This window comes from Echeneis naucrates, chromosome 24 (assembly GCF_900963305.1).
Source record: "Echeneis naucrates chromosome 24, fEcheNa1.1, whole genome shotgun sequence".
Classification (NCBI taxonomy): domain Eukaryota; kingdom Metazoa; phylum Chordata; class Actinopteri; order Carangiformes; family Echeneidae; genus Echeneis; species Echeneis naucrates.
This window is the reverse complement of record NC_042534.1, coordinates 1,431,234-1,453,567: the sequence shown is the minus strand read 5'-3', so window position 1 is coordinate 1,453,567 and position 22,334 is coordinate 1,431,234. Positions and strand designations below refer to the sequence as shown.

Below are 22,334 nucleotides of genomic sequence, written 5' to 3'. Positions count from 1 at the left end.
TCTCCAAAGAATGTGATTGTATTTAAGCATGAATAATAAATCTGTCAGGTTCACTCTGACCACTCAGGATTTGGTCAACAGAAAGAGGAGAATATAAACCTCTGTCTGAAGCTCAGATCAAATCCTCATCTCCAGTAAGTGCAGACAGACAGAAGATGAACCTGGATGTTTACTGAACCGATAAGTCAGCTTTATCAGATCCTGCAGCTTTAATTGGGTTTAAATTGGAGAACGCAAACATCAGAGAATCAGCACCAACCAGTCTGAGTATGGGCCTACCAAAGGAGCCGCTCTGACACCAGATCTGTGTGTGCGTGCCCTAATGTGCGTTCACTGGTATTTGCATGGCTGGAAGTGTGTGTGTGTTGTGTGTGGCTGTTTTTTGAACTCACCCTGTCAGAGTCCTTCTGCTGGGAAAAGACACCAAAACGCTGAATCATCAATACTTGCGGATGGTTTGTGCGTCCAGAAGAGTGTGTGTGTGTGTGTTTTCTACATCAAGTGTGTGTTAGTGGCTGTTTTGAGTCAAGCCAACGTTCTTTTGTGGTGAAAAATCTGCCATCAGTTAAAATCACAATTAGACCGTTAATTCAAGTAATTAATGAAGAACTCTGTGTTCATTTTTTCACTTTTTATATTTCCGCTCTTTTCATCCTTTGGATTTTCCTCCCCCTCTTTATTTACACCTTTGTGCTCTTAATTACTCTTTTTTCTATAATTATAAATACAAATCTAATTTCTCCCTCCTTTTATTTTCATTCCTTGTTCTTCTTTTCCACATTTCTTTCTCATTCTTTCCGTTATTCACATTTCTTTCTGTTTTGGTGACTTCTCTTGCTCGCTCTGTATTTTCTTTTCTTCTCCTCTTTCCTCTGTCCCGTCTCCTTTCCTACTATCCTTCCTTCCCTTTGTTCGTCCCTCATCTCTAGTTGCCGTGGCACTGAGGAACCAGAAGGTCAAAATAACCAGCGGCAACACTCAGGTCACCAAAGTGGCCAACTCTGTTTCCATCCCAGCGCTCAATCAGCTGACGGTTTGCTTCGAGGTCGAACGCACCAACCAGAAACAGGTACGACGGAGCGACGATGGTTGCAGTGAGCTAATCAGGGGATTTCGTTTTTTATATCACTAATAAACTCACAACAAAGAAAAGACTTGAGAAAAGACTGAAGTTTGAATTTTACATCGCTGTAAATGCTAACGTTAGGCCTGAAAGTTGAGCTAATAACTTCCAAACAAAAACTGAAGTTGGGCTGAAAACAAACCATTCCACTTTGGCATCGGCCAACTGAACTGAACCAGCAGACATCTTAAGGTGGTCTGTGGAGTTTCCATCTCCAGTTTGTTTCCTCCTGAACAGAAAGAGACCTTCTTCACCTACTTGGAAATGAGCGGCGCCGAGAGGCTGAGCGTGGGCTCCACGCCGGCCGGCATGGCGATGAACATCAACGGAGTGACGTGTCCGATCAACAGCATGGTGTCCTCTGCCGACTTCACGTCCAGCATGAAGCGTTTGTGTCTCCTCTGGACGTCCTCAAACGGTCAGGTGGTGGTTTATGTTAATGGACAATACAAGACCCAAATCTGCTCCCTCACCATCGGACACTCCGTCCCTGCCGGTGGACAGTTCCGGTTAGGAGGTAAGTCTTTGGCTTTTATCCTAAATGTAGGATTTCTGACATGTTTTGTTAGCTGTTCAGCCCGTCGAAGCAGACACGCTTCATCATTTCAGCTTCAGTCCAGCTTTCTGATCTCAGATTGAGTTGAAGTTAGTCTGAATTTGAGCCACTCAGAGGTCAGAGGTCATGTTAAAACAGCCTCATCACCCTGTCCCTTCAGATTTTGACCTCCTGACATCAGGTAGGAGGTCGACCTTCCACAGAACGTCATTGTCGACTCTGAAACATTGCGATGTTCACGTTGTGGTGTTGTGCGATGACGACGGCCTGTCTTCGCTTTCAGGGCAGAACAACTTTCCGGGGAACATGTACAACCTCCGGCTGTGGGATTACGCCATGACAGAGCACCAGCTCCAGGCGCTGACATGCGACACGGTGGGCAACGTCATCGACTGGGACAACAGCCACTGGACCATCCCCTCCAGTCTGGCCCAGACCGACACCACGCTCAGCTGCAGTGAGTAACACCCCCCGACAGGAAATCATTAGGATTATAAAACAGGAGGAAGAATTGCATCTTCAGTAAGAACCAAAAGTTTCTTTGGTCACCATTCAAACTAAAGTGAACCATAAAGATAATTTAGTTCTATATGCTAGCCAAAACATGAGAAAGAGGCACAGCAACTTTTATCAAATCTTACAAAAATAAACAAAGTCACAATCGTTCTGAAAGTTGTTGTACTGTTTGACAAATATGTCTTCGTCTCACACACACAGACACACACAGACACAGATTTGTGGTACTGTAGAGAAACAAAGTGTTTCAGTGTGTTTGCCATCAGGGTGGAAAATTACAACCAGACTTCAGCCAATTTCTAGTTGATTTTGACTTCGGCTGCCGAGTTAATTGACTCCAGCGCCGAGTTCCCGCTCTGCTCCAAAGACCCAGTTGGCTGATAAAATACACAAAGTTCATGGTGACTTCCTCCACACACGCACACACACACACACACACAGCCCTATATTTAGATGGATAGATTATTTACTGCGAGATGTTTCAGTGTTTGTTTGTATATTGACCATCAAAATGCAAAATCCACACAACCTGAGTGTATATACAAACACAGACACACACATGAAAATGACCACAGAGATTCTAAACACACTTGAAACCTGAAACCTGAAAGTTTACATAATCAACATTTTCTCACTGTATTTAAGTATTACAGTGTGTGTGTGTGTGTGTGTGTGTGTGTGTGTGTGTGTGTGTGTGTGTGTGTCCACTGAGAAGCACTTCTTATTCAAAAGTTCTGTAAATGAGTGTGTAGCCACAGGAGGTTAGCCGCAGTGGTTTCAGGGTAAATCATGCCAACACTGTACCCTGTGTGTGTGTGTGTGTGTGTGTGTGTGTGTGTGTGTGTGTGTGTGTTTGCGCACGTGTGTATGCATGCTTGTAAGCCTCAGAGACCTGCAGTGGTTTTTAAGAAATGCATGAATCTGCACTTAGTTTTCTGATTCTGCGACGCACACAATCGCACACAGATAGCTGGGGAGTTGCTTTTCTCACTCTCCATGAAATCTCATCTGTCGCTGAGAGACAATGAAAGCATGTGATGAGCGCTCAGAGAAAAGTGGTTTGATTTCATCTAGCAGAGAATCAACAAAAACTGCAGAGAATTAAAAAAACGACGTTCAAACAACTGAAGAGAAAGAACGCTGAAAAATCTTAAACTTGATCGCACAAAAACACAACAGGGGATCTGAAATGTACTCTTGTGTTATTTGTCTTCTGTCCGTCTTCCTCGTGGTCTTTTTCTTTCTTTCCAATCTTTCTGTCTGTCGTATCTGTTTCTATCTTTCATTTCCTTCCTTCCTTCTTTCTTCGACTCAGTTTCGGTTTTTTCAGCAGCAGACTGAAGTGAGCTGGTTTGAAACGAAAGCTCTGAGTTTATTCAGTTAAAAACCAAAAACTGTTCCAGTACAGTGTCAGAGGTCAGAGGTCAGAGGAAGCAGGAAGTGGCTGCGCAGCTGATTTAAGCACACACCGTTTCGTAGGGCTCTGTCTAATTCCTGGACTCTAATAGACTTTGTCTTGTGCTTGTCTGTCTCTTTCTCTTTGACCTTTGAATGAGCTGATGAGCTGATAGTTTTCGTGGACTAATGGACGTGGCGTCAATGTGATTGAAAATGTTTTCCTGAAGTGTCCCCGCACTGATGTCCACTAATCTGTCCTTCTCTTCACAGTCTGCTACCCTCATTGCATTCACTTAACTACTGCTGCGCCAACTAGTGGTGAGTGCTGCTAACATGCTGCTCGTGTACGTCTACAGTATGTGTGTGTTTGTGTGTGTGTCTGTGTCCTGGAGGTAGGTATGAATTGGCTTGTGCTAACTGAGCTATGATGCATGCAGGAGAATGTGCAATAATCCCTTTTAAAGTTGATATCATCACTTAATTCATATTATTTGCTACAATGCACTCGCTGACGTCTTGGTGTTGAAACCCTCTTTTTTTTTTTTTTTTTTACTTAAGCAGTAATATCGACAGAGATTGAAGTTAGTTGTCTGGTTCTAAATTATTAGTACTTATCAATAAATAGTTTGGCACCCATCGAGCAGAAATCTGTTGCGCTGCATTGATTACAGAATGAATAATAAAAAGAGATCGATCCTCCTTCCTGCAGAGAAAGATTCATTCCAGCAGCAGGAAACAGATTAAACTCACAGGCAGGTCACATAAACTGGAAGATGTATAAGATGTATAACTGTAAAGATTCTTTTCATGGGGCCCAAAATCCCGTGTGGCGCCCCTGAAACATAAACCTTCAGGCGGACGGGAATGGAGAAGCTTTATGAGGTGACAGAGAAACAAACACGGTCGGTGTGTTTGGACAGACGCGTCCTGAGCTTCAGTGGATTTGAATTCTCTCTCATGGCTCTCAGGTTAGCTGCAGTCACCGTCACCGTCTGCTGCTCAGCCACGATTGGATTTATAACATCACAGTCGTCCAGATATTTAATATTCAAATATTTATTTCGTTTTTTCAGTTGTTTAATCAGATTACCTCTGAAACAAACAGACTGAGGTTAAAAGTCAAAAATCACATAACATAGCTCTTATTATTTAAAAAAAATTGTGTATTTGTTGCAGTTGGTTTTTATCTGTTGAACAGCTGAATCTAAAAATGAGTTCCACTCTCATCAGTTTGCAGCACAAAGACAAACTAAATGTCCACCGTCTCTTATAACTGAAAGAATCAGACTCAACCAGAGCTTAATGGATGCATTAAAAATGTACAGCTTCTTTAGAAATGGATTTCCAGGACACTCAGAACACCGAAGCTTTCAACTGCTTCATGCAGTGGAAAGTCCATTTCACACTTGTTTTCCTCCCCGTGCAGAAAAAAGGTGCACTTCATTTTGTTTGCCTTGAAAACGCTGCCTGCCTTTTACGAGGCCCCCCAAAAACGCTCCGGGGCCCATTTTTATGTCTCTCTTTGCTCCGGTAATGAGGCCGGCGTTGATGGAGGCAGAGGAGGAGCTGTCACCAGACGCCCGCCGTGCTCGTGGCCGGATACGTGTGTGTCGACAGTTCTTTGCCAAATTGTGCGTCACACTATCTGTACTTGTGTGCGTGTATCACGCCGTCTTTCATCTCTCATTGATGCCAGAAGGTGAAGAGACCATTTAAAGACTCTCAGGCGCCCGTCAGTCTCGGCCCCTCAGGACGGCTTCTGTTGGCTTGGTAGTCTTGTCCGTCTCTCCTGGTGACATTGTCAAAAAGCAGAAACACGATCATTATAACATTCCAGTTTAGACTCTTTTTGTGACCAATAGGTCGTCTGTCATCCGGCTGTGATGAACCGTAGTTCGATGTTGTTGCTAGGCAGCATATCACGGTTGTCGTGACGATGGAGGGAATGGAAAAGTGCGTTTATAAAAAAGACTGGACGGCCAAAGTCTTTGTAACCATGGCAACACAGCCGCCATTTGGGTGAGTGTTACTTCAGGCTGAACCTCCGAGTGTTGGTGATGAGTTCAGGTTTGAATTATGAGCCTGGATTTAACCTACCAGCTCAGTTTAAACTGTGAGGTTCAACCCAAAATCAACCACTGAACTCAAATTAGTGTTTAGATAATATTTTATTTCGTTAACATCAAGACTGTCGTTTGAAAATGAAGAATAATCCTTCAAATGTCGGGTTGTGTATCCGGGGAAGTAACTGGATCATCCACAAGAAAACTTGGACCGTTTAAACGTATTTTTTCATGCAGCAGGGATTCATCATTAGAACCGTCGGTCCTTTCTGAGCTTTGCTCGTGGTCAAGAACTCCACAGGGCACCTTGAAGTCATCCAGGACGGAGCCAGACCACAAAGAGACAATCTAAATCCTGGTCTGCCTTCGTTTTCCCAGTGAAGACACCGAGCGCTGGGAACGGCGAATGGAAAAGCTTTAATGACACACGTCAGCTATTAGTTCAGCTGAACATGAAGCAGAATTTCACAAATGTGGACAAACTGCAACAGACAGATGGGCCAGTCGGCAGAAAAGGAAATGTGTATATATTTGTTTTTGTTGTAATTTACATTGTTAACACCTAAGCTGGCACAGAGCGACTTCTCTCACTGACTGTCCCCCGTTTCATTTCTCTGAAATTCAATAGACGCCGTGTGTGTGTGTGCAGAACCGACGTTTGTGTTTCTTTTTCCAAGAGTAAGAGTAGAAACATGGAAATTCAGGCTGCTTCCTGCTGCTTAATGGTTTGATTCATTAGAACTGATAATTAGAGACCGATCGGTTCATTTGTGCGCTCTAAACTTAATGAAACCGGAAACACAAACAAAAACATTCACACGTCATAATATAATATGATTCATATTTCACTTTATTTGGGGCTCAGAGAATTGTATTGTATGCTGCGATCTGCAAGTAAACGTTCCAGTTTGCCCCTTCGTGAAGAAACAAATTGGACAAAAAGAGAAATGAGAAAAGAATGAGGAGAAACTGGAAAGAAGGAGGTGAAGAGAGGAGTCGGAGGAAGACAGGGACAGTTTGACATTCAGGCCTCCTCACCTGCTTTGACCTGCATCCCGTCCTCTCGAACGCTGTGTGTGTTCCTGTTCCTGGGCCTCTGGATTACATTTCAAACTGCCAAAGTAGTCGGGAAGCGTTTGAGACTTGGCTGCTGTTCGCACACAGTCGGTCAGACAGACTGTCCCTGAAACAAAACGTCAGTTCGTCTGATTCCCGTGAGCCGCCGCAGCCCACAGCCTCGGACTGATGGGAAACCTGCAGGATGTCGAGAGCTGGTGTGGGAAACTTTCTCCGAGGCGAACATCCAGGGAGTCAGACGGATTAACAAATTGTTTCAAAACCGGCGAGCAATTACAAATTACAGAGCCTGCTGGGAGTTACACAATATTTGTATCAGCAATTCTTCCCAAAAGTTATTTAAAATTTAAAAAGGTCAAGATGACTCTGACTTTGTGAAAGTTCCCAGCCAACCTCAAACGCATCATTACAGTGACAGCTGTAAATCATTAAAAATAATAATAATCTGGTCTAAAATCTAAAATTCAGAGATTTCCCTCAAACAGTGTGCAGTCATTAAAAATGTGTAAAAACCAACTAACCTAAAAACTGACGATCCCAAACCTGGCTGAGTGAATACTTCTCTAAACTCTAAATCCTCCCTGAACATTTGAAAGAATGAACCCTAACGTGTGTTTTTAATCTGCCCTCCCCTCCTCAAAGGTGTCTCCCCACCCAGCAACACACCTCTCCCCACCAGCTGTGACTCCCCTGGACTGGGCTGCCCAGGTAGGGAAAATAAACACACCTCCACTCAGGACACAGGCGGATAACAAGTGCACCACGTCCAACCCACTGCCGACTGATAATAATAATAATAATAATGATGCCTCCTCTAACCTGCAATCACCTGTTTTTCAATGATGTTGGTTTAAAAGTTTGCCGCCAACTCGAGGTCACGCTAACTTTTCAGATTAACGGCGTCCCGACAGGGCTGATGGGTAAGTTAAAGAAATAAAAAGTTGAAGGTCTGAAAAGAAGGAAAGGAAATGAGGATGTTGGCTGAAGGAGGAGAAAAACAAAAGCTATAAAGTGGCCGCTCCTTTAAACATCAGCTGGACAGAAGAAGCAGTCTGCGTTTTATTTTTTAAATTAGCAGATTAGACAGATTTTCTGTGCGATCGTGCTAATTTTGACGGATTTGACGGGTTTGATTTGAAAAGCAGAGCGCGTCCATCCACCACTGTTGGATACAATCTAACCGCAGGACCATCTCTCATCCTGCTCCATTACAGTTTCCTCTAATGCCACGAAACAATCTGTGGATATTCAGATTTCAATGATCAATCCGTTTTTAGGGCTAAAATTTAGATTCACAATTCTGAAATGACGCAGAAAAAGCGGCCCTGAAAATAAGTTTCTTTTCCTCCGATGGCCGAACGATGGAGAGGAACACGTGACTTACAAATAAAGACGAGCAGATGAGAAAAGAAGAAGGACGGGAATCTCCATCAAGTCGGTCCAAACGAAGACATTCTTGGAAAGGACACAGATGCTTCAGTCTGCTTGTTCCCAGTTTTCCAGTTTAATGAGCTGACCCCACTCCCCAAATGTCAGCTCTCACACTATCCTGCTTTACGGATGCCTCCGAGGGACATTTTTTCCAAAGGTCAGTTTTGTGCTCATGATGGAATTTGGCCAATTAGGCTCCAGCCCGACTTCCTGAATATAGCTGAGTCCAGCAGACCAGCAGGAGGGCCTGAACGCCGGACCGGGTCCGTCAGGTGGGCGGCCAGGGAACCGTCACAGTGTGATTATTTATTTCTGACATGAAGCCCGGTTCAGGTCTGGTTCGGTTCTGATGAGCTGGAGAAATGTACCAGGTGATTTTTTTTTTTTTTTTTCAGATCTGCTTCACGGCTCAACAATTCAGTCGCTAATGAAGAAATTCTTGCAGTTTTATTTGCAGAGAAAGTTGTCGGTTGTCCAGGTCAAAGGTCACAGCCAAGTGGACTTGCTGTTGGACGGTCTGAAGTCTGTGTGAGTCAGGGCGGGGGTTACGTCGCCGACAGCAAGTCCAGTTGGCCACCTGGTGATGTCGCAGGTTCTGAAGTGAAGATGATCTTTTGTGATGCAGCTTCTCGACCATTCACCGTCTTCTGCTTCTTCTCTCTCTCGTCCCGACCCCCCCCCCTTGTCACTCCCGCCAGCCGCTTCCTCTCCCGCCACCTCATCCACTGACTCCACTAACACCATCCATGCTACTAATGCCAACGCCCACGGTAAGCCACCCTCACCTCGGCCTCCACCTTCTCCTGCTGCCTCCTCATCTTCAGCTTCTTACACTTTTCCTCCTCTTCACTTCATTTCTTCGTCACTTTTTCTGATCTCCTCCATCTCCTCCTTCTTCCCTCTACCCTGCTCATTTATGTTGTTCAGCCGCTGAGCGGATCCGTTTTGATGCTTTTCCCTTTTACCTTATTTTTGGATTTATGTGAATAGCATCACACTCAGAGGAACTCTTTTTTTTTTTGTCTCAGCTCATTTTCTTTTTTCTCTTTCGCCTCATTACCTATAAGTGTGACAGATATTCAAGGACGCATTTTTAATGAAGTCATTTAAAGTTCATTATAAAACCCCCCCAAAAAAATATTACCTAAAATGGTTTTTCCAAAAGTCTACACCTCCCTCTGATTCTGTGCTTTGAAGAGCTCATGAAAAGTTGCATGAAGCTGTTTCACTTGAAAGTAAAAAGCCTTTATTATTTATGATCTACCTGGGAGAAGGCCCGAGGAGGACTGAGGCTACATAAATATTAGCTCCCGCTGCATTCAGGGAAACAGCTCCATCAAATATTTTCTTGGGTTAATTCACCTTTACACCATTTTTCTCTGAGTAAAAACGACATAAAAGCAGTTGTGCTGGTGAATGAGTGTTCACAGCTCCGGCTCTTTGAGCAGGAAAAGAGTCCTCTGCTGAACTTAAGAGGGAAATCTTTATTTTACTGCACAAGTTTGTTGGAGTTCTCAGCCGTGAGCGCAGAAACGGTTGTGAAAGTTCATTTAAACGGAGCGTTGGGATGGCAGCGTTAACACTGTTGTGTCTCCCGTCTGTGGTCCTTCTGCTGTACCCTTTGATTTGTCATCTCCAGTCCTCTCTCCATCCACCACCCCCACCACTAGCATGCCTCTAACCCCAACCACCAGCACCACCAGCTCCTCCTCCTCCTCCTCTGGTAAGGCTTCTTCGGTCCCTCTGCTTTGTTGTGAGCATCTCAGATTCCCTGAAGCAACTATTTGTTTGAGAGTTGAGCACTGCTGGAGGAAAATTAAGGCTGATAACTTTCTCCCAAACTCATCCTTTTACTACATTAATAAATATTCACTTGAAATAAAAATAAAAGTAAAAACTTTCAAGTAAAAATAATAAAAAAAAATACTAATACTATTTCTGATGGAAATGATCAAGGGCACCATGCAGTTTCTTTTCAGGTGGATTCAATTCCTCTAAATAAAGATTTGGTTGTGCAGAATCCAGTTTGTGGTCCACTTTACTTTCAAAGCATCGATCAGTTTGTATGCTTTTGGTGAGCTTAGTTAGACTTTACGGTGCAGCCTCTGTTTTTATGTCATGGTGACAAATCAGCTCATTTATTTGGAAATCTGGCGGTTTAAATACTGTGTACATGGAGAGAGCTGCTGAGGAGCAAACACCAGCTGCACTTCCTGCTGCTGAGGTTTTATTCATGAAGTGTGAAGTGTTGCATGCTGGAAAATAATCTGTGCACCCGGCAGCGTTAACATCTTTCCCATCTTTCCCATCCGCGGTCCTCCACTTTGCCATCTCCAGTCCTCTCTCCATCCACCACCCCCACCACTAGCATGCCTCTAACCCCAACCACCAGCACCACCAGCTCCTCCTCCTCCTCTGGTAAGGCTTCTTCTGCTGCTGTGAGCGTCTCCAGACTTTTGGTGCAGAAAAACTCCCAAACTGCAGTTTGTTGGCTGAACGCCTCCAAAGCTGATTCCACCAATTTGTGAAGAATGATTTTTATGTTTGCTTTCTAACGCTCGCTCTGACTGATCATTCCAATATTTGAAAAGAGATTTTGGAGCTTCTTTTTTGAGTGTGTCAAAAAACAGAAAATCAAACCAAACTTTTTTTGGGAAAAACGCAGTTTGTGTCAAAAGGATTTCTGTGATTCTTGTTTTCATCAGAATCAAGAAAGACTTTTGAGGTTGATCCTGCGACCAAACGAGTCCAGAGGCTTTTTGTCATTAGCGCAGCCTGGTTGTGTGTTTTGTGTTACTGACGTGCCGACTTGTTGTGCTAATCAGTTATGCCTCCCACTACCATCACCGTCACCAGCAGCCCCGCCACTAACGCTCCTCCCACCGGCAGCACGGCACATGGTAAGGTAGCTAACCATATTTCCATTTTATGGCTCTCTGACGCCAAACGTCAACGGCCTGATTTTGTCCTGTCTCCTTTTTTGCTGCTCACATCTGTTTTTCTGTTCATTAAAGACAACACAAATACACAAACACACCTGGTTTCTAAGCTAGCACAGTTAGCATGAGGCTAGCAAAAAGTAAGTTAATTATCTGGTCGAGGCGAGATAAGAAATGTTTGTGTGTTGGAAACAGATTTAACTCCGGTTGTTTCTCAGACTTCCACTGAAGTAAAATTATCTTTAGATGCAAAGACTGAGTGGAATTCAAACTGAGTCCCAACAGAGACGGATACAGGAAACAGGGTTTATCCATGAATGTTGAAACGCCGTTACCTGCTGACAGACTGCTGTTTATCGGATCTGCTTTGTTTGCTCCTCCTGTAGCTCAGCAGACGAGCAGCAGCGCAGCATCAGTTTCTGCTCCCACTAACCACCCAGCTACTAACCCCACAGCTCAGGGTAAGGACGAGCATCCTGCAGCGCCGCCGCCGCCGCCGCCGCAGATTCCTTTAACATCCAGAAGCTCAGCGCCGCTCTGAGGAAAATCACAAAAGGAAATCAAATTCACATTCATAGAAGAGATTTTCTTCCCTGAATAAAAGAGTCTTTGATCGGATTAATATTAAACATTCAAATTTTTAATTAGTTTTCACTTCTTGTGAAAATTCATTTCTTGGCCTTTTATCGATAAAATGTCAGAAGATGCAGGTAAATTTGGGCTTGTGCTTGATTTATTTTATTTTTTTTCAGTTAATTTACAGTTAATGATGAGTCAGAATTATTGATTTGTTCTCCTCAGTTTTATATTTTACTAAAGAAATAACACGTGAACGTCACCCAGTTTAATTCTTACACTTTGGCCTCTTAACAACTTTGCAGCTGTATTTAGTGCAACCTTCTCTATATTTTTTATTGTTTCTGTTTTAATAACCAATAATTCCATTTGTTCAAAGAAGTTGATTCATCTGTAGACGGATTATGGTTTATATGAGCTTCTGCACATAAATGATTTTGATTAACGCTGTTCGATCTTTTTGGTGATATTTTTCTGCCGCCACGTGACTTCCATCTCCTCGTCCTCGTCCTCATGTCTTCCATTAATGTTTCCAGGATCGACTGTGCTGTCAGTAACTACTAACCAACCTGCTGCTTCCTCGGGGGGTAAGACGCTTTGGCATGCCTGCTTCTTTCCTTAACAGGGTCTGTGTGGTCTTTATTTCTTATTAGAAAAAATCTCTTCGTTCTCTTTGACAGTACGTTTCTGGACTCACATTAGTCGTATTCAGTTTTATCCCACCTGGTGTCTCATTTCACAAAATTGTGTTTGGCTTCTTCTGTTGTGTCACAAACAATTCAATCCATGAAACAATCTCAAAACCTCTGGACTTCACCTGATTTTTTTTTCCTTCGGCATGTTTTCTGTTTGTCTTCTCTGCTAAAAATCCAAGAATGTGAGAAACGTGATCGTATTCAGGTCAGTTCTGATACTAACGCTAGTCCAGATGGCAAATTCTAAATAAAGTGCTTCGTTTGTTTATCTCCTTTGTGGATGCTGTTTCATCTTTGATTTATGATCTGTAACCTCCTTTTTCACTGTAATGGAATCCAGCAGAGGAGACTCCAGTGAAACCGCCGCTCCAAATCCTCGTCTCTCAGTCCACGTCCTCTCCTGCTGGTCTGGCTGCTCACCGCAGAAGACGGAGGAGTGTTTTTGGACCAACAGCTGCTGGAGGTCTTCATCTTGGACCGCCACGCACTGCAGCCTTTTTTAGCAAAGACTCTCATCCTACAGCTTCCTCAGCTCAAGTCCCGACTCCTCCAAGTCCAGCATATCGACCTCCAGCTCTGAATCCAGATCCACCCGAATCACCTCACCCCAAAACTCCAGCCTCCTTTTTTAGGGCTCCGGGCCGTCGTAGCTCCAAGGCCTCCCTGGGGTTCATCTCCACCCCTCTGATCTGGCAGGGGAGGAAGAGGCCGACAGGAGGAAGACGCCCGGCCGCCACTGGAGTGCCAACCAAACCGACGGTTCACGTCACAAAACCTCCAGCACCGCCGGCCGAAGTCAAAACCACAACCAGGCCTTCAGAGGCTACGCATGATTCTGGATTAAGAAACAACCACGATGAGTTTCCTTCAACCGCCTCATTTCAGGACAACACAGAGGAACCTTCAGGGGCGGGAGCATCATCCTCCTCATCTTCATCATCTGCACTTGGCAACAGAAAGAACAAACCTGCAGCTCCCCATTGGTCCGTCCTGATCATAAGTACCAGAGAAAACCAAACGAAGGGTCTTCAGGATCCATCAGATGATGAATATTTATCAGGAACTGAGCCGTTTCTTTATGAGTCGACTGATGGCGGCGCCTTTAGCAGCCCCCCGCCCGATGCATTGCCTCCTGCCACGCCCCCTTCAACCTCCTCTGAGGGAGAAAGTGAACATTATTTTATCCAAAAACTTCTCCGTGTCTCAGAAAACCTGCCGAGCGAGCTTTCTCAGGACAGATTGACGTCTCTGCCTCTTCCCTCCTTTTCATCCCTCTTCGTCAGACAGCCGACGCCGTCTCTGCACTCAGTTCACCTCCGTCCCCCAGATTCTTCAGCGCCACAGATGGAGGACGCAGAACAGATTTCAGTTTCTTTAAGCCTGCAGGACAACAAAAGTCAGCCCATAGATCATTTTTATACAAGTACAGACTTTAGACCGACACGTTCACCTTCACTTTCCTCCTTTCCTTCTCCCGTTTTGACAGAAACTTCATTTTCTATCTCTCCTGCTTCCTCTCTCGACGTCCTTCGTTACGCCTTCTCTACCTCTCTTCCTTTTCTCTCAGCGTCGGACTCCTCATCTCATGCTATCGCTGGTAATTTCCAAACTCCAGCGGCCCCTCACCCTCACTCGTCTAACTCGCTCATTCCTCCCTCATCCTCCCCTCTGCACCAGTTCTCCTCCGTTCCTCCTCCAGCCTCTGCTGCCTCTCAGGAGACCAGCCTCGGTCTGCTTTCAGGGGCAAACGCTGCTCTCAAATCTGCTCACGCTCACGAGTCAGAAGGAGTTGGTGTGAACTTTCGGCCTTCTTTGTTGTCGTTTCTGCCCTCGAACCTTCAAAGGGACTTTGAACTGACAGCGGCTGACATGGCATCCTCTCCATCGCTTCCCAAAAGTGAAACTGACTCTCAGATGTCGGCTGTTGATGGTACACCGCTCCCTGAATACCGCTTGGTCTCCTTCAGCAGTATATCAGGACTGCCCCCCCCAGGCGGATTATCTCTGGGTACAGGGGCGGAGCCGTCCCAGTTGGAGTCTTCAGGTGTGGATCTTTGGCCTTCGTCTGAAGCAGCCCGTCTGTCAGTCAGGCTGGTCCCGCTTCACTCTGATCACGGATATTTGAGCGACGTGTACGCTCTGCCAGTCGAGTCACGTACACCGAATCCATCCTACGTGGGCTTCACGTCCAGGCTGACAGTCGGCGTTTGGGCCTCAGAGCTCAGCCCGGCTCTGCTGCCGGCAGATCTGGATCTTTCTTCCTCCTTATCTTCAAACTTCTTCCTTTCAATTAGCGATCTCAACCTGTTGCTCTCGGGATCTCCTCCACCTGTCGTTGCTACAGCGTCCTCGACCTCTTACCCCGCTGGTCCGGTGGTGGAGAACTCTGAGGCATCTTCACCCGAGTCACCAGAAGGCCTCACTTCCAGTTCGACCTTTAACAGAGATCCAAGGGGACTGGAGCAGCACACGAACGCCGACATTCACTCCCTGTCTGACTACAACAGTGCGTTTAGTGCTCCCACTTCCCTTTTGTCAGATCCATCTGTCGTGGCTCCGACTCAGACACCGGCGCTCCACAGCAGCTTGAGCGCCCGGCCCGGCGATGCTGCAGGCCCGGATCGTACCTGTCACTCAGAGCACGGCAGCCATCTGATCCGAACGCACAGCGCACACTCAGGCGCTTACAGACAATCTGGTGAGAAAGCCGAGGAGACGGAGCAGGAACCATCCCTCCTTGTTTCCTTTTCCCTTACTCCCTGTCTCCTTTCACCCTCGACTGTGTCTTCGCTCTCTCTCCCAGCTGTCACGCCTCCTTTACCCCCCCTTAAACTTTCCGTGACGTTTCAATCCATGAATGTGTCCCCCCCTCCCCTCTCCAGCTGGACGCCAGCAGTGTCTTCCAGCATGGCGGTGGCTGAAACCCGCCATGATCCCGTTAGTCAGTCCGTCACAGTCAGCCAATCACTTCCTCTTCACCCAGAGTTTGCCAGCAGCCGCCAAACGACCAGTCCCTCCAGATCTGCGGACGCTGATCATGTTTCTGCTGCGTCTTCAGCAGTGAACGCTGTTCTGGATGAAAAGCCGGATGTTGGAGCAGACCATCCACTGAGTGAAAGTCTGAATCCAGAAACACAATCTGGTCCTGCTGAAATGGAAGCGTCTGAGGCCAGCTACCTGTCGAGCCACACGCCATTCAGACCCCCCGCTGGTGCTTCTGACCTTCACGTCACATCATCCATCGACTCCCCGATCGATCAGGCAGATCACAGCTTAATTTTTGGGCCTGCTGAGAACCTCATGGTGGGCTCAAAAGACTCTGATGTGACAAACGCCACGAGGGAGACGGACGTCGTCACTCTGGTGGAAAATGGAAATACGGAAGCGTCGGGGGGGGATGTGACAGACGACAGACCGGTAGCAGAGTCAGATCTCACCGTTTCTACTCCTGCTGTGATCCCGAGTCCAAGTGTGTCGGATCACAGTGAGAATCTGAGCCCCGGGGTTCCCATGAATGGAGCCGCCGACCCAAACCTCCACCTCTCCGCTTCCCCACCTTCAGTCCTCAATAACAACCGTTTTACCACCACAAAGATCTCCTCTCCGGCTGCGCCACTGAAAGCGCTCAGCACATCAGCTGGCGGCGATGGCGGCCTCAAAAAGGCCACGGTTCGTCCTAACCGTGGACCCTCAACGGCGGCTCTAACTGCCAAACCCACGTGGCCATGCCAATGTAAACAGCGCTTTCATTTTACATGTCTGTGTGGACTGTCAGCCGGGAACAGTATGTCATGCAGTAACCAAAAACTCTAGACGTAGAAAATAGGAAACATCTGAAATGACAGAAGCATGCACTGTCATTTATTCACCGTAGTAACTTGTATTAAGTCTTAAAGCCTTTATTTATTGCAATATCCGCTGCAGGCCAAAAGTAATTGGACACCCCTCTCCACATCCATTTATTTTAATTATGAAGTGGTTTGTTCTCCTCAGCTCGGCTGCTTTCAGCCCAATAAAAGGAACGACGGCTGCGCCTCCAACTATTACGCAACAGTTGCTGTGTTGTTGTGTACCTGTGGCTGAACAGGACTAACCCCCCCAGCTGCTGAGGAAACGTCCACAGACTTCTGGCCCTTCGGTGCTTTAACAAACAGATTTCTGAGGAAAAAACTGAAACAAAAGAAGATTTTAAGACTGAATACACGATGAAGTTAGTCCCTGAGGTGGTTGGGTTTGGAAATGTAGGAAACAGATAGCTCTTAGAGTCTGTACTGTTTGTTTGTTTGTTTTTCTGTCCTGTAGTGGTACAATCAGGTGAATGGGGTGGATCCCTGAGGTATCCCTCAGGTATCGGAGGATGCTGATTGGTTTGTGGTGATGTTGGGAATCAGAGGAAGTCTAGGTGTCCTGTCAGTAGTTACAGTCCTCTGGATCTCTTCTTTCTCTTTCTTTCTTTCTTTTTTCAATCCATCCAGCTTCTCGGTGGAGACATCCTGCTCAAAAACAAAACAACAGACAGCCCGATGCTGTAAACGGTCTGCAGCCGGCTGGGTCTCCAACCAGAACTGATGGAGTGGTGCTTACTAACATTTTAGATCCAGGACAGACACCTAGTGGCCGAGGTGAAGCATAGCAGGAGAGCTGAGCCCAGACTGTCTCTCCTCTGAGAGATCCGAGAAATCTGAAAGGGTTTTTTTAAATAGTGATGATTTCAAATCAGCTCTCTTTCTACTTTAACTGAGAAAGATTTATCTGAAAGCTGAAGGATCGCCAGGCTGCAGCGTGACTCTGAAGAAGTGTTGGTTTTTTAACTCCATACATCTCCTGCTATGTGGCCCAGGCACAGAAAAGAAACACCTCCATGATGTGTGTAACAGCTGGTGGCGGACTGAGGCTGAAGCATTGTCTTCTCTTTCTCTCCTCTCCATTCCTCTCACTTCTGTTTGCAGAGAGGTTGTTCTACCGGATTTCTTTTGTGGTGGACGCCGTGGAAGCAGCGCCGCCGCAGGAGGACGTGGAGCAGGCCGTGGAGCTCTGGGTGAGACGAGTCCGGCCTCTCAGAGCCACAACTTTAAGGACTGTTTTAACCCGCCGAAGGGTTACAGCTGTGGGCTTGCCAATGAGTCCGTCCTTTATCAGTAATCCACAGATGTGTTGATTATGAAATCACCATCATCACAGCAGGATTTAAGACGAGCTGTTTGTAGCTGTTTTGTTTTTGGGTTCGAGTGATTGATTGCATTTGTGTTCTTTTTCCAGATGAATCAGACGGTTCAGAACTGGGTCCACACGGTCTACGTGCACAACATCAGGTAACACAGACGAACACTGACGAGCTGGAGATGGCAAAACCACACAAAGGAGCTTTTTTTGTGTGTGTGCGTGTCGGTGAGCCCTCATTCTGAGGAGAAGTCAGTCTGAGTTTACTGTGTTGGCAGAATAAAGACAATCAGACATTTGGAGCTGATTTTTCATCATTACTGAGCAGAACTCCTGATCAGACAAAGACAGAAACGACCCAAACACAGGAGAGGAACTTTTCTTTGGTTATTCTGCTTCAGGAAAAGAAGGGAAACATCACAAATAGAATTATCTGCGGTGAGATTTTAAAACGTTCTTGTCAGAAAAACGATGAAAATGTGGCTGTAACTGCGTGACGTGATCGGCTGATGTCTTCCTGGTGATCTTGGCTTTATCGGTTTGTGACACGTGTTAAATCCTCTGTGAGAAGCTGCTGAACCTCTTTAACCTTGGTACAGTTTTCTGGCTGATTTGAAATGAATCGTCACAGCTGCTCTCTCACCTTCCTAACTTTTCCTCTCTTCAGTCTCCAGCTTGAGGAAAACATGGAAGACCAAGTGATAAGGTAACTTTCTGTCTCAAAGCTGTTGTTTTACCTCGACTCCACTTTTTCAGCTGCTTTGCTTCATCTGCAGATATTCCGGTTTGGCCCTGCTGAGTTATAATTACATCGCCAATGAGAGTCTGAGTGAAACTGCAGTTTCTGCAAAGCTGCACGAGAAAGAAGGACCGACGGGATCCGGACTGCAAATCAGCATCAGGAATGTCAAACTAGTCGGTAAGAACCTGCATGATTCAATCCAGAGGAAATGAAAACGAATGATTCATATTTTACATATAAAACTGATATGACGGATGTTTTTAATTCAGTTTCCTCCTAATTTGCAGAATTTATTCATTAAATTTTATTGCTTTCATCTGATTTCAGTTTTAGGTTTTATCGTGTCTTGAGATTTCTTCGTCGTCTCGTCTCTCTCTCATTTATCGTTGTTGTCGTGTCCTCTCCTGACAGAAAACTGTCCGAAGGAGGATCTTCTTCACTACCCCTGGCCTGAGACCAGACCCACCGTCACCCAGTACCTGCCCTGCTTCCCCTACAAGGACAAGAGCGTGTCCAGGACCTGGTAACACACACACAGACACACACAGACACACAACGTTCTGCTGCTCACAAAGTTCAATGCCTGAAAACAAACCAAATCTTCAAAGTCTGCTCTTGATGAATTCATCTAATAAACAGCCTCTTCCCTTCTGAAGTTATAATGAGTTTCATTAATTCACCTTAGACATGAAACGTTTCTTCCCTCAGTGACTCACGATGGCCAAATCGTTTCGTCTGCAGAGTTATATCAGTTCTAATTAATCTGAATCACTTCCATGAACATCAGAGGTAGGCAGACAGACAGACAGCAGCTCTGAAAGGGGGGAACAAAAACGAGGGATGTTTTTTGGGACAGTTATGAATGAGGTGAGCGTGCGAAGACGAGGACGCTTCGAATTCTTGAATTCTTTTCAGGGGAATGGTTCTGATGTGGTCAGAGGATATTCTGAGGAGCTGCCGATGGGTTCAGCCTCCCCTGAGATCTGTACGGTTTATTTTTCGGGGGGTTGGCTGTGCCTGAAAGTTATTATGTGTATCTGTTGTAATTGGCAGTTCACCGTTCAGGGTAAATAAACCTGGATCATTTCAGGTGTTAACACACCGACGCTCCTGCTGGCTCTGCAGATTCAGAGACCGACGTCCATCACAGTCATCAGTCTGGCGTTTGTCTTGACCAGATCTTTCTTTTCTGTAAAATCATGTATCGGTCCACCACTCAGAGCAGTTTCAGAGAACATCCCTCTTTTATCCACGGCCATAGAAATTATTCACCATTTGTGTGAAATCTTCTTATAATTTCATTTTTTGGAAAAGTCTCTGATCTGAATCGGTCCATTCATGGTTTGTGCCAAATATGAAGACTTTTTATTGAGATGTTCTGCTCAAACTTTGTTTAATAAAGCACGGCGACCTTTGACCTGCAAAAGCTGCAGGAGGACTTTACTGACCGGCCTCGGGGACGGACAGCCTGAGAACTAAATCTAAAATCTAAAAACTTCTCTCTCTTCGACAGTCTGATCAGTCCACAGAACTACTCCTCCTACTGGTCCCGTCCAGACAACGATAGCTGCAAAAGTATCGACGACATCAAGGTTTCAGCGGGTGAGTCCATCCGCCAATCAGGCTCTGAGACAAGATAATCATGGCTGAAAAGGTCGAAGCACAGATGAATAAATGTGTGCGTTCTGTGTTTTTGTTGTGCAGAGAACGCGGCTGAGGTGGCGGTGCAGCTCGCCGGCATCACTGACGCCAAACTGAACGACGTCATGGTGGGAGTCCGAGCTTCTCAGTGTAGACTGAACAGACTGGAGGAGCTCCAACGGAGAATAAACGCCCTCCTCTCTCCCCTCCCAGGTGTCCCAAGTGGTGACGAAGGTGCAGGAGCTGGTGACCGTGGCCAAGATCAACAGCTCGTTGGCCAAAACCGTCGTCACCATCATCTCCAACGTCATGACCAGCTCTGAGACGGCGCTGGTGACGTCGTCAGAGAAGTACGATCACGATCCGCCGTCCTTTCAATCCTTTGATCTGCTGTGACGCCGTCCACCTCTGCATGAGCAGTCAGATCCTGGTTTTTCTGTCTCCCTCTCTCAGAGCTCTGAAGGCCGTAGATGAGCTGGTTCAGAAGATCGAGTTTGACGGCCCATCCCTCAAAATCACCTCCAGGAACCTGGCTTTGGGGATCATGGCCAACAACGCCACGGCATTCAGCGGGATGTCCTTCAGCGCCTTCATCCCGCCGAACACCACCGACCCTCAGGTAACCGTCCTCCTCCTCTCGGGGGTGTTTGCTGTCTCCCTGATCTCACTCTGACCCGTCGATTGTCTTTCCCCCTCCGTCAGATTGACTTTGAATCGATGACAGCTAACCCGTAGCTCAGGTCACCCTCCCCTCCTCTCTGCTGTCCAACGTCTCCCTGAGCGACGCCGACAGATTGTCCTCTCCAGGATCAACTTCATGTTCTTCAGCAGCCACCAACCTGTTCCCGGTCAGTGCGGTGTGCTCGGATCTTCCTGTTCTAACGCTGACAAACTGCCTAAAAACAGCTCCTCACTGATTGGTTGTCGTCGTTTGCAGAAAGAGCAGGGCGGTCGCTCTCTGAACAGCTACGTCGTGGCCAGCAGCGTGGGGAACTTCTCCATCAGCGGCCTGACGGAGCCGGTGAAGATCGAGATTGCTCACCTGTCTGAACAGGTACGGACGTTTACCTGCAGTTTGTCTGAAACCAGAAGTTTGAGGGATGTTTTGGCTCCGCTTTGATATTCATTTGTCAGACTGAGTCAGATGTTAAAGACAAATAAATAAATCTAAATCTGAAAGATGCTGACAGAGCAGCATCCACCATGTGTTCATACAACATTTTTTTTATTTTGGGTGTCCAGTGATGCTTCCCAGCAGCTGAGAAAAATCTCTTTGAAGGTTTTAATTCATAAAAAGTTGGCTGTTGTTTGGGTGATATTTTCAGCATCAGGGGAAACTTCAGTACAATTCTGAGATTCGAGGCGGTCGGAGAACTCCGAGGTTAAAGAAAACGAAGCAGAATCTGACGTGTTGTTTCTCCTCTTTTCCTGGCAGCCCTCCTTGAATCCCGTATGTGTGTTCTGGGACTTCAGCATGGACAGTAAGTCTGTCACCACGTCAGCCTCAACAGTTCCAGGTTCAGCGAACGTTCACACGTCTGCAGGGAGCCGCTCACCTTTTTTTAACGTTAAATTCATAGTGTGAGAAAAGTTAAAACAGCAAAAGCAAAACAGTCTGTCGGTGGAAGCTTCATCCAAGCTGCTCTCGTCGTCGGGGAGCCTCCAGGTCGTCACACAGCTTGTTCTGAAATGATTTGCTTGGTGTGCTCGCCGCTTCCTAAAGTGGATGTATTTTCATTTTATTCAAAGGAGGAAAGGATGAATTCACATGAATTCACATGAATTCACGTCTTTCAGCAGCATGTTCTTCAGCAGCATGCTGATGTAATTCCTCGGTGTCTCCACCAGATAGCGCTGGAGGATGGAACGGAGACGGCTGCAGCGTGTCGGCAGAGTCCCAGCAGCAACAAGACGGTCTGCCTGGTGTGACCATCTCACACACGTTTGGCATCCTCATGGGTGAGAATCTTTAATCAAACACTGAAGCTACTTCACGGCTTTATTTCCATTTAGGTATTGATGCATTTGTTCTTGGAACGTGTTGAACTTGTCCTGCTCTGTCTTTTTCCTCCAGGACATATCCGAGCTTCGCCCTCACTTCGACGCCAAAGAACAACAGGATTCTGACCTTCATCACCTACGTGGGTTGCGGCATCTCTGCCATCTTCTCTGCCGGCCACGCTGCTTACCTACATCGCCTTCGAGTGAGTCCGGCCATGTCACGGCTGCTGCCTGGCCTCTTTAGTCCACAGCTACACATCCCAGCGCATTTTTAACAGAAACCAAAAATGAAGGGTGTGTCCCGTTCGTTGGCCGGCTTTAAAGGGAGACCAAAAACAGAGCAACCCTATCCCTCCAGGTGATGACAGAGACTCTGTAGATTAACCGGTTGACTCCTACGTACTTTGTCTCAATAT

At 46.2% G+C, this 22,334-nt stretch overlaps 1 pseudogene; it reads left to right on the top strand.

Moving 5' to 3' along the window:
• Positions 1 to 22,334, top strand: part of LOC115038193 (uncharacterized) — a 51,938-nt pseudogene that overhangs the window by 16,917 nt on the left and 12,687 nt on the right.